Here is a 13414-nt window from a genome sequence, read left to right as displayed (position 1 = left end):
TGTGACAATGCATATGGAGTACATAAAATGTTTACGTCTACAGATAAATGACACAAGCGGTTTTGAGGTGCCAGGTATCCATCCATGTTGAAGCACCAATTTTAGTATATGGTGTAGCCTCCACAGGCAGCAGTGCAGGCACTGACTCTGGCATCCAGTAGATGGTACAGAGAGCGGGTACTGTGTAGGGGAACGTTATGCCAAGCCTGGTGCACATCTTCATGTAGCTTTGTAAGAGTTGCTGGTTGACGAGCTGCACAAGTCGCCTCTCGATTCATCGTGCCCCACACATGCTCGTCTGGAGACAAGTCCAGACATCGTGCTGGACAGGAAATCAGCTGCACGCCTTGCAGAGCACATTGAATTTCACGGACAGTGTGTGGACAAGAATTATACTATTGGAACAATATTATCTACCTTTTGCAGGAATGGTAAAAGAACGGATCTAAGAACATTCAGCATCTAGCGAGTGCTAGTTAGCATCCCAACCAGAAGTACCAAAGGCAAACGAGAGCTGTAGCTCATAGCACCCCATACCGTAAAGCCGTCGGCACACGGCCGTGCATATGAACGTTGAGCGTTGAGCGTGACGAGTTTCTGACGTCACAAAAAGATGTTGAAATGTGTGTGAAATCTTATGGGACTTAACTGCGATGGTCATCAGTCCCTAAGCTTACACACTACTTAACCTAAATTATCCTAAGGACAAACACACACACACCCATGCCAGAAGGGAGGACTCGAACCTCCGCCGGGATCAGCCGCACAGTCCACGACTGGAGCGCCTTAGACAGCTCGGCTAATCCTGCGCGCCTTGACGTCATAGCGTGGAATAGCACGTTCCAATAAAATAATGAGAAACATCATATTCGTGGCAAAAGAGTTATTGTAAAATGTTCAAATGTTTAGGGATACAGCAAAGGAAACACTCATGGGAAACCCAGTGGGCAACAAGATCTGTGCAGATGCCCTGGAAAGGAGAAAGGAAGCCAGGAACAAGTGGCTGAAGGGCACAAATCTGGCACGGCCGAAGCACAATTTGAGGAGGTCCGAAACAATACCCAAGCAATTCTGAGAAGAGCAAGGAGGAAATACATAAGGAATATCATCATTGAAGCAGAAACAGACTTCAGAGGACAAATGACTAGGGAATTGTTTCTGAAGGTGAAGTACCTCTGCAAAGGTCGCCAGGCCAAGCAGAAATTTGTCAAAGATTCCCGTGATAAGATGCTGATGAACGATAGGGACATAGCTGAGAGATGTAAAGAGTACTTTCGACAGCTGCTAAATTGTGATGAACCCGAACTGCAGTTTGATTTCCAGTACCCAATTACAGCCGATGCAGGCTATCCCCCACCTACCCTGGATGAGATAAAAACCAGAATCAGACACCTTAAACAGAATAAGAGTCCAGGTGAAGATGGAATACAGGCTGAGATGATCCTGGCAGGAGGAGAGAAACTTGCAGAAAAAATACACCGACTGATACAGGCAATATGGACCAAAGAAGAACTACCAGGAGAATGGAAAACAGCTCTGATTTGTCCAATACATAAGAAGGGCGACAAACTGAAATGTGACAACTATCGAGGAATCGCCCTGCTTAACGTCTGATAAGATCCTGTCCAATTGCCTCATACATAGAACTCAGCCAGTGGTAGAATCGGTGATTGGGGGGTACCAGGGAGGTTTCCGGCCAGGACGGTCAACGGTAGATCACATCTTCAATCTCCGGCAGCTCACTGAGAAACTGAGTGAATATGGTAAATATTTTCATATTTTATTCGTTGATTTTAAGAAGGTCTATGATTGCATACATCGCAAGAGCCTGATCAACTGTTTAAGGGAGTTTGGCATAGCAGAGAAACTCATCAATCTGATAAAGACCTGTCTGAACGAAACACGTGCAAAGGTGAAGATGGGAAATCGCGTAACTGAGGAGTTTGAAATTGTGACAGGACTCAGGCAAGGAGATTTGTTGTCCACTATCCTGTTCAACTTTGCCCTCGAGAAGATCGTACGCGAGACGTACCAAGAGAACGAAGGGATTGAAATCGAAGGAAAGAGATTGGCATACTTAGCCTATGCAGACGACATCTGTTTACTCTCTAGGTCTGAAGAGGAGTTGGAGCAAATGACCAAAGTACTAAAGGAGGCTGCCAGCAAATTTGGGCTAAACATAAACGAAGCCAAGACAAAGTACCTCGTTATGACGCGTGGTCAAAGTCAGACTGCTGGTCATCTACAATCACTGCCGGTGGGAGACCAGTCCTACAAGAGAGTGCAGGAATTCAAATACCTAGGGAACTTTTCGCTGAGAACTTGTCATGTGAAGCAGAGATGAATGCCAGAATACAAGCAGGAAACCGATATTACCACAGCGTAGCACAACTGCTTCGGTCCAAATATCTCTCCAGACAGTTCAAGATTCGACTGTACAAAATCCTGATCCAGCCTGTTGTTCTATATGGCTGTGAGACATGGAGTATCCGGAAACAGGACTTCCATAGGCTCCTTGTTTTTGAGAGAAAAGTGCTTCGGAAGATCTTCGGTCCAGTTCTGGATGCAGATACAGGGAAATGGAGGATCAGATACAACCAAGAGCCTGAGGAACTACACCAGCAGCCCAACATAGCAGGAACTGTCAAAGCCAAACGAATGCAGTGGGCCAGCCATGTGGCCCAGATGGAGGATCGCAGATGGCCTCGGAAGCTCCTGGATTTCACACCTACAGGAAAGAGACCGCCAGGGAGACCCAAGATGCGTTGGAGGGATGGACTCCATGAATATTTAAAATAAGTGTCAATAGATGTGAACGGATGGCGGATAGCAGCAACGGACAGAATACAGTGGAGGAGGAAACTTGAAGATGCGTGCGGTCCACTGGGCCTGATCACGTAGTAGTTGTAGTAGTAGTAGTATTTCTAATGTGTGTGAAATTTTATAGGACGTAGCTGCTAAGGTCATCAGTCCCTACGCATACACACTACTTAACCTAAATTATCCTAAGGACAAACACACACACCTATGCCCGAGGGAAGACTCGAACCTCCGCCGGGACCAGCCGCACAGTCCACGACTGCAGCGCCCCAGACCGCTCGGCTAATCCCGCGAGGCGCATAGTTATTGTAACTTGCGTATTATGAGAGTAGGTTATTTGAAGACAGCGACACACTGAAGACCCACCCAAAACGCATTGTTCTTGGTACAATTTGTTATAATTAAATTTTAGTTAGTTACACAATGATCTACGATTAACGTTTTCAGCAAGAGGTAAAATAATATGACACAACGCTTACGATGGTGGTTTAGAGTAATGAGTAGTGTCACTGTCCAATATTTACTTATTTGTTGGGGCGGCGGTTCGCGTCTTAATACTTCCAACTTTTATTCCTACCATTCGCTTTTTCATTAGGTTCTGATTCTTTATAATTAGTTAAATATAAGTATATACGATAATATCTGATGTTATGTAAATATAGGACCACCTTTTTATTAGGGGTGACTTTGTTCGATTGGCTTAATCTACAAGACAACTTGTGATACGTGTATAAAGATATTTTGCTGCCTTTTCTTTTACGCTTCGTAATTCACATGTTGCAGAGATTCTGCTACTGGGTAGGAGTAGTGATCAAGTAAGACTTACCTTGGGGTTTTACTAAAATGTGGGAATGATGAAATAATGTTTATGTTATGCCGAGAAGTATTCCAAATTTGTACCGCACCTTTTGCAATGGAACTTTTACAAGCCTGTGCCCTTATTGATTGGACATGGTACGTTCCTTTTCGTGGAACATGCAGGAAACGTGCGTTTTAATAGAGCTAAAGTGGGAATTTTAAGCACGCCCGTTGGGTAAACAGTGTAAATTACGAACTAGAAACATCCCTCCACTGCCGCTGGAGTTCGTTGCGATGGCGTATACCACGTTGGGCCCACGTACCGTATGCACAAGTCGCATCGTTCCTGAGCGTTCAGCAGCACGTTCAACTTGGCACGCTCAACGTTAACGTTCGATATCACGGTCTGTGTGCCGACGGCTTAAGGCGTGGATGGAGTGACACCAGCGCATCCTTCCTAGTGATCCTCTGACGACAGCAATCACCCCTTGCACGTTGATGCTGTGGCGAGAGTAGAAGACGGACTAGAGATGAGCTAATAACGGCTATACGTTCGTGTTGACACGTATGGGTTCAAATGGTTCAAATGGCTCTGATCACTATGGGACTTAACTTCTGAGGTCATCAGTCCGCTAGAACTTAGAACTACTTAAACCTAACTAACCTAAGGACATCAAACACACCCATGCCCAAAGCAGGATTCGAACCGGCGACCGTAGCTGTCGCGCGGTTCCAGACTGTAGCGCCTAGAACCACTCGACCACCCCGTCCGGCACACGTATGGGATCACGAGCGGTCTTGTGCTGCGATAGCTATACGATCCGCCACTGCTGCCCATACAATGTGACGATCCCGGCGGGCCTCTATGCTGCATTGACGTCCAGAATCTCGTCTACTGACGTGCGAATGTTCACGTCACCACTGACATCAGAATCATTGCACAAATGACACAGCACATCCATCTTGTGTGGCATTTCTTTGAAAGGGCCATTCTGCCACAATCTGACTCTTTCAAACTCGCTCAGTTGGCTGCAGGAACCACGAGTGTGCCTACGTGGCATGGTCACCTCTCGCTGCACATGTTTGCCGCACATTGAGCCTATAAATCGACCGTGCCCGTTCACAGGAACTATCCCGGCGTTTGCCTGAAGCGATTTAGGGGAATCACGGAAAACCGAAATCAGGATGGCCGACCGCGGGTTTGAACCGTCGTCCTCCCGAATGCGTGTCCAGTGTGCTAACCACTCCGCCAGGTCGCTCGGTGAGCCTTCTGCCTGTAAGTATTCCCTATAAAGTGTAGACACAGATGGCTCTTTGGTGGCTATGCCACCACGCTATCTGTTGGCAGACGGCACTGAAACCATCATCAGTTCATCTACTACCCTCCAGGTGGCATATGCCATCAGCATATCAAAATCGACGTCGTGTTTTCAGAGTGTACTAACCTCTTTTTTGTCAGTATAATTGGATACAGCACACTGAATATTTTAAATATAACTTTGGTTCCAGTAAGTAAGCTACATCTGTACTTCCACGACGGATGTGTATCACGTATGATGAATAAAGGATCGCATGGATGTATGACCATTGTTCTACCGAAAGGCTATCAACCACGGTCTCATTTCCGTAAATACGGACAAACTGCATACCGTGTCCAACACGGCCGATCGTAAATAAATATTTCGTGACAAGATATACCCAGACTGAACGTTTTTAACGGAATAAATATTCCTTTTGTGTTCTATAAAATTTATTCAGGTACATGACATCGTCAGCGTGAACTTGTCACTAAGAATGTTTCGTCCACTGTTGAGATTTACCGAAACGTTGATCTACACAGAGTGCTCCGAAACTATTCGCTCAAATTAATACAAGAGGTAGAGAACGTCAAACCAAATATATTTCGACAGGGAACATATAGTCTCTGAAATCAACTTGTTTTGTAATGGAATATTTTGTTAGTGCTGCTGACGTAATCTGATGCGTCGGTGATGCTGACATTCAAATATCCAATGTTTGAGCACCTATGAATCAACGAGGTTCTCAACCTCGCGCTAATCAACAGCGACTTGTTGATAATGTGTGGGCCTGCATTCTCGGTGTTAGGCTGACTGACCCGTAGATTCTTCCATTCCGCCGCAACGGATACCGATATCGCTAGAACTGCCATAGTTGCTGGTACCATTCCTGACATGTCTGGAACGACGTAACGGACACTAAAGTCAGTTTGCACGACTATGTAACATACGCGTACAGGTCAATGCTCGGGCATTCGGGCCGTTCCTGTGAATGCCACTACTATAATTAGCATGCTACACTACCTTCTGGTTACATCGTCGCTAGCATCAGAAATCGCTGTCAGGTACCATGTCTATCGTACTAAAGATATTTATTTCTCCGTTCTTTTTCCTCCTAGATTAATGTGAACTAATAGTTTGTAAACACTTTGTATATCAAACGATGCCGGAGCCTCGTACCTGGACAAATTACTGAAGACTGGGTGTGGAAATCAGTCTCTCAGTGTGTGTTTGTGCAAAATGAATTAGTTTGTAATTACGGGTTCTAGTCTTGAGACAGCATAACAGTGCGTAGTCTTCAGACTGCGTGACATATAGAAGAGGGAGCACGAAGATTTATAGATATTATATATATCTTGTATATAAGAAAAGTGTTGTTGTTGTTGTGGTCTTCAGTCCTGAGACTGGTTTGATGCAGCTCTCCATGCTACTCTATCCTGTGCAAGCTTCTTCATCTCCCAGTACCTACTGCAACCTACATCCTTCTGAATCTGCTTAGTGTATTCATCTCTTGGTCTCCCTCTACGATTTTTACCCTCCACGCTGCCCTCCAATGCTAAATTTGTGATCCCTTGATGCCTCAAAACATGTCCTACCAACCGATCCCTTCTTCTAGTCAAGTTGTGCCACAAACTGCTCTTCTCCCCAATCCTATTCAATACCTCCTCATTAGTTACGTGATCTACCCACCTTATCTTCAGCATTCTTCTGTAGCACCACATTTTGAAAGCTTCTGTTCTCTTCTTGTCCAAACTGGTTATCGTCCATGTTTCACTTCCATACATGGCTACACTCCATACAAATACTTTCAGAAACAACTTCCTGACACTTAAATCTATACTCGATGTTAACAAATTTCTCTTCTTCAGAAACGATTTCCTTGCCATTGCCAGTCTACATTTTATATCCTCTCTACTTCGACCATCATCAGTTATTTTACTCCCTAAATAGCAAAACTCCTTTACTACTTTAAGTGTCTCATTTCCTAATCTAATCCCCTCAGCATCACCTGATTTAATTTGACTACATTCCATTATCCTCGTTTTGCTTTTGAAGATGTTCATCTTATATTCTCCTTTCAAGACACAGTCCATTCCGTTCAACTGCTCTTCCAAGTCCTTTGCTGTCTCCGACAGAATTACAATGTCATCGGCGAACCTCAAAGTTTTTATTTCTTCTCCATGGATTTTAATACCTACTCCGAATTTTTCTTTTGTTTCCTTTACTGCTTGCTCAATATACAGATTGAATAACATCGGGGAGAGGCTACAACCCTGTCTCACTCCTTTCCCAACCACTGCTTTCCTTTCATGCCCCTCGACTCTTATAACTGCCATCTGGTTTCTGTACAAATTGTAAGTGGCCGTTCGCTCCCTGTATTTTACCCCTGCCACCTTCAGAATTTGAAAGAGAGTATTCCAGTTAACGTTGTCAAAAGCTTTCTCTAAGTCTACAAATGCTAGAAACGTAGGTTTGCCTTTTCTTAATCTTTCTTCTAAGATAAGTCGTAAGGTTAGTATTGCCTCACGTGTTCCAACATTTCTACGGAATCCAAACTGATCCTCCCCGAGGTCCGCTTCTACCAGTTTTTCCATTCGTCTGTAAAGAATTCGTGTTAGTATTTTGCAGCTGTGACTTATTATACTGATAGTTCGGTAATTTTCACATCTGTCAACACCTGCTTTCTTTGGGATTGGAATTATTATATACTTCTTGAAGTCTGTGGGTATTTCGCCTGTCTCATACATCTTGCTCACCAGATGGTAGAGTTTTGTCATGATTGGCTCTCCCAAGGCCATCAGTAGTTCTAATGGAATGTTGTCTACTCCCGGGGTCTTTTTTCGACTCAGGTCTTTCAGTGCTCTGTCAAACTCTTAACGCAGTATCTTATCTCCCATTTCATCTTCATCTACAACCTCTTCCAATTCCATAATATTGTCCTCAAGTGCATCGCCCTTGTATAAACCCTCTATATACTCCTTCCACCTTTCTGCCTTCCCTTCTTTGCTTAGAACTGGGTTGCCATCTGAGCTCTTGATATTCATACAAGTGGTTCTCTTCTCTCCAAAGGTCTCTTTAATTTTCCTGTAGGCAGTATCTATCTTACCCCTAGTGAGACAAGCCTCTACATCCTTACATTTGTCCTCTAGCCATCCCTGCTTAGCCATTTTGCACTTCCTGTCGATCTCATTTTTGAGACGTTTGTATTCCTTTTTGCCTGTTTCATTTACTGCATTTTTATATTTTCTCCTTTCATCAGTTAAATTCAATATTTCTTCTGTTACCCAAGGATTTCTATTAGCCCTCGTCTTTTTACCTACTTGTTCCTCTGCTGCCTTCACTACTTCATCCCTCAGAGCTACCCATTCTTCTTCTACTGTATTTCTTTCCCCCATTCCTGTCAATTGTTCCCTTATGCTCTCCCTGAAACTCTGTACCACCTCTGGTTCTTTCAGTTTATCCAGGTCCCATCTCCTTAAATTCCCGCCTTTTTGCAGTTTCTTCAGTTTCAATCTGCAGTTCATAACCAATAGATTGTGGTCAGAATCCACATCTGCCCCTGGAAATGTCTTACAATTTAAAACCTGGTTCCTAAATCTCTGTCTCACCATTATGTAATCTATCTGATACCTTTTAGTATCTCCAGGATTCTTCCAGGTATACAACCTTCTTTCATGATTCTTGAACCAAGTGTTAGCTATGATTAAGTTATGCTCTGTGCAAAATTCTACAAGGCGGCTTCCTCTTTCATTTCTTCCCCCCAATCCATATTCACCTACTATGTTTCCTTCTCTCCCTTTTCCTACTGACGAATTCCAGTCACCCATGACTACTAAATTTTCGTCTCCCTTCACTACCTGAATAATTTCTTTTATCTCGTCATACATTTCATCAATTTCTTCATCATCTGCAGAGCTAGTTGGCATATAAACTTGTACTACTGTAGTAGGCATGGGCTTTGTGTCTATCTTGGCCACAATAATGCGTTCACTATGCTGTTTGTAGTAGCTAACCCGCACTCCTATTTTTTTATTCATTATTAAACCTACTCCTGCATTACCCCTATTTGATTTTGTATTTATAACCCTGTAATCATCTGACCAAAAGTCTTGTTCCTCCTGCCACCGAACTTCACTAATTCCCACTATATCTAACTTTAACCTATCCATTTCCCTTTTTAAATTTTCTAACCTACCTGCCCGATTAAGGGATCTGACATTCCACGCTCCGATCCGTAGAATGCCAGTTTTCTTTCTCCTGATAACGGCGTCCTCTTGAGTAGTCCCCGCCCGGAGATCCGAATGGGGGACTATTTTACCTCCGGAATATTTTACCCAAGAGGACGCCGTCATCATTTAACAATACAGTAAAGCTGCATGTCCTCGGGAAAAATTACGGCTGTAGTTTCCCCTTGCTTTCAGCCGTTCGCAGTACCAGCACAGCAAGGCCGTTTTGGTTAATGTTACAAGGCCAGATCAGTCAATCATCCAGACTGTTGCCCCTGCAACTACTGAAAAGGCTGCTGCCCCTTTTCAGGAACCACATGTTTGTCTGGCCTCTCAACAGATACCCCTCCGTTGTGGTTGCACCTACGGTACGGCCATCTGTATCGCTGAGGCACGCAAGCCTCCCCACCAACGGCAAGGTCCATGGTTCATGGGGGGTATCACGGACAAATACGACATTGATATTCACAAATACGTGATATAGAGCCTACCTTCCCGGAGAGAAACTCCCATCTGCTCCAGTTATGTCTGAAATCTTTTCTTGAAAATCACGCTGGCGACTTGAATGTCATCTAATAGAACATAATGCTCTTCCAGAATTCCACGGGGTTAACATTGTTCTCATCTGCAGCGATCGTCTCACAGCAGCGTCATTTATTAGATGAATCGACTTGCACCTAAAAGCATATTTTCTTCTCAGAAATCCAAGTGTTCTTTCAGTTCTAGCTAACTCATGGTTATCCACCTGCTTTATCAACTTTCCTTACACATGGGTAACCAAATACTTTACATATCAGTGTTATTTTTAAGCAACGATATAGCTGTTTATAGGCCTCCCTGTTTACTCTGCGGTATTCCATCATCACTGAACAGTGAGCACCGAGTCATTCAAAAATGTCACCGTGACAGAAAAATTGTATGTCAACAAACTGACAGAATAGAGCAAAATACAATCTACACTACTGGCCATTAAAATTGCTACACCAAGAAGAAATGCAGATGATAAACGGGTATACATTGGACAAATATATTATACTTGAACTGACATGTGATTACATTTTCACGCGCCGGCCGCGGTGGTCTAGCGGTTCTAGGCGCGCCGTCCGGAACCGCGCGACTACTACGATCGCAGGTTCGAATCCTGCCTCGGGCATGGATGTGTGTGATGTCCTTAGGTTAGTTAGGTTTAAGTAGTTCTAAGTTCTAGGGGACTGATGACCACAGATGTTAAGTCCCATAGTGTTCAGAGCCACATATTCACGCAATTTGGGTGCATAGGTCCTGAGAAATCAGTACCCAGAACAACCACCTCCGGCCGTAATAACGGCCTTGATACGCCTGGGCATTGAGTCAAACAGATCTTGGATGGCGTGTACAGGTACACTGCCCATGTAGCTTCAACACGATACCACAAAAAAATGGTTCAAATGGCTCTGAGCACTATGGGACTTTTTAACATCTGAGGTCATCAGTCCCCTAAAACTTAGAACTACTTAAACCTAACTAACCTAAGGACATCACACACATCCATGCCCGAGGCAGGATTTGAACCTGCGACCGTAGCGGTCGCGCGGTTCCAGACTGAAGCGCCTTTAACCGCGTGGCCACACTGGCAGGCACACGATACCACAGTTCATCAAGAGTAGTGACTAGTGTATTGTGAAGATCCAGTTTCTAGGCCACCATTGACCAGACGTTTTCAATTGGTGAGAAATCTGGATCCAGAAATGCCCGTACTGGACCTGCAACATGCGGTCGTGCATTATCCTGCTGAAATGTAGCGTTTCACAGGGATCGAATGAATGGTAGTGCCACGGGTCGTAACACATCTGAAATGTAACGTCCACTGTTCAAAGCCGGCCGGTGTGGCCGTGCGGTTAAAGGCGCTTCAGTCTGGAACCGCGTGGCCGCTATGGTCGCAGGTTCGAATCCTGCCTCGGGCATGGATGTGTGTGATGTCCTTAGGTTAGTTAGGTTTAAGTAGTTCTAAGTTCTAGGGGACTGATGACCACAGATGTTAAGTCCCATAGTGCTCAGAGCCATTTGAACCATTTTTGAATTCACTGTTCAAAGTGCCGTCAATGCGTGACCGAGAAGTGTAACCAATGGCACCCGAAACCACAACGCCGGGTGATACGCCAGTATGGCGATGACGAATACACGCTTCCAACGTGCGTTCACCGCGATGTCGCCAAACACAGATGCGGCCATCATGATGCTGTAAAGAGAGTCTGGATTCATCCGAAACAATGACGTTTTGCCATTCGTGCACCCAGGTTCGTCATTGAGTATACCATTGCAAGCGCTCCTGTCTGTGATGCAGCGTCAAGGATAACAGCAGCCATGGTCTCCGAGCTGATAGTCCATGCTGCTGCAAACGTCGTCGAACTGTTCGTGCAGATGGTTCTTGTCTTGCAAACGTCCCCATCTGCCGACTCAGGGATCGAGACGTGGCTGCACGATCCGTTACAGCCATGCGGATAAGATGCCTATCACCTCGGCTGATACGAGGCCGTTGGGATCCAGCACAGCGTTCCGTATTACCCTCCTGAACCCACCGATTCCATATTCTGCTAACAGTCATTGGATCTCGACCAACGCGAGCAGCAATGTCGTGAAACGATAATCTTCAATCGCGATAGGCTACAATCCGACATTTATGAAAGTCGGAAACGTGATGGTACGCATTTCTTCTCCTTACACGAGGCATCACAATAACGTTTCACAAGGCAACGCCGGTCAACTGCCGTTTGTGTATGAGAAATCGGTTGGAAACTTTCCTCATGGCTGCATGTTGTAGGTGTCGCCACCGGCGCCAACCTTGTGTGAATGGTCTGAAAAGTTAATTATTTCCATATCACAGCATCCTCTTCCTGTTGGTTAAATTTCACGTCTGTAGCACGTCATCTCCATGGTGTAGCAATTTTGTTGGCCAGTAGTGTATTCTAAATATCCTGTATATAAGAAAAGTATCGGGGACAAATAGACATTAATATTCACAAATACGCGATATAGCTTCCTGGAGAGAAAATCGCGTTGCTCCAATAACGTCTGAAATCTTTTCGTGAAAATAACACTGTCGAGTTGAATGTCATCAGATAGAATTTAATGCTCTTCCAGAATTCCAAGGAGTTAACATTTTTCTCATCTGCAGCCATCGTCTCACAGCAGCGTCATTAATCGGATGAATCGACTTGGACCTACAAGCATATTCTCTAATCCCAAAACACCGTGTTCTTTCAGTTCTAGCTAACCCATGGTTATCCACCTCCTTTACCGACTTTCCTTACACATAGGTGACCAAATACTTCAATATATCAGCATTATTTTTAAGCAACGATATAGGTGTTTATAAGCCTCCCTGTTTTCTCTTGCCGGCCGCGGTGGTCTCGCGGTTCTAGGCGCGCAATCCGGAACCGCGCGACTCCTACGGTGGCAGGTTCGAATCCTGCCTCGGGCATGGATGTGTGTGATGACGGAGTGGCCGTGCGGTTCTAGGCGCTGCAGTCTGAATCCGAGCGACCGCTACCGTCGCAGGTTCGAATCATGCCTCGGGCATGGATGTGTGTGATGTCCTTAGGTTAGTTAGGTTCAATTAGTTCTAAGTTCTAGGCGACTGATGACCTCAGAAGTTAAGTCGCATAGTGCTCAGAGCCATTTGAACCATTTTGTGTGATGTCCTTAGGTTAGTTAGGTTTAAGTAGTTCTAAGTTCTAGGGGACTGATGACCACAGCAGTTGAGTCCCATAGTGCTCAGAGCCATTTGAACCATTTCTTTGAAGTACTGAGTGTTCATATGTTAACGGCATTTTGGATCACCCTGCATGGGCTGGGGGTACACCAGGCGGTCATGTAGTGTGAAACGTCCCCTTTGAACAATTATACATGACTGTGCTTAAACTGACATACAATATTTTTAGCGCAGCGCAATCTGACTCAAAAATCCCTACAAAAGAATGGCCCTGACTAACATTAACCTATACCTTTCACAAATCACTTACCTCACAAAAATCTTGGTTACTCGAACTACTGCAATGCAGCTAGCGCCACTACTGCCAGCTAAATAAAAGATTCAAACTACGGAAGGCACTAACTACTGATAGGCATAGTTAGCAAATGAAATATTTTAATAGAGAGCAAACAATGTATTTACCTTAATAGTGTTGAAAAATCATAATATACATAGCAGTTCATGACATCCAGTCTTACAAATTTCAAAACTCCGTCATTTCTCTCCCCACATCCACCACTGCTGGCGGCTCACCTCCAACT

This window comes from Schistocerca serialis, chromosome 5 (genome assembly GCF_023864345.2).
Source record: "Schistocerca serialis cubense isolate TAMUIC-IGC-003099 chromosome 5, iqSchSeri2.2, whole genome shotgun sequence".
NCBI lineage: Eukaryota > Metazoa > Arthropoda > Insecta > Orthoptera > Acrididae > Schistocerca > Schistocerca serialis.
The sequence above is the reverse complement of the archived record's forward strand: the minus strand, read 5'-3'. Positions refer to the sequence as shown.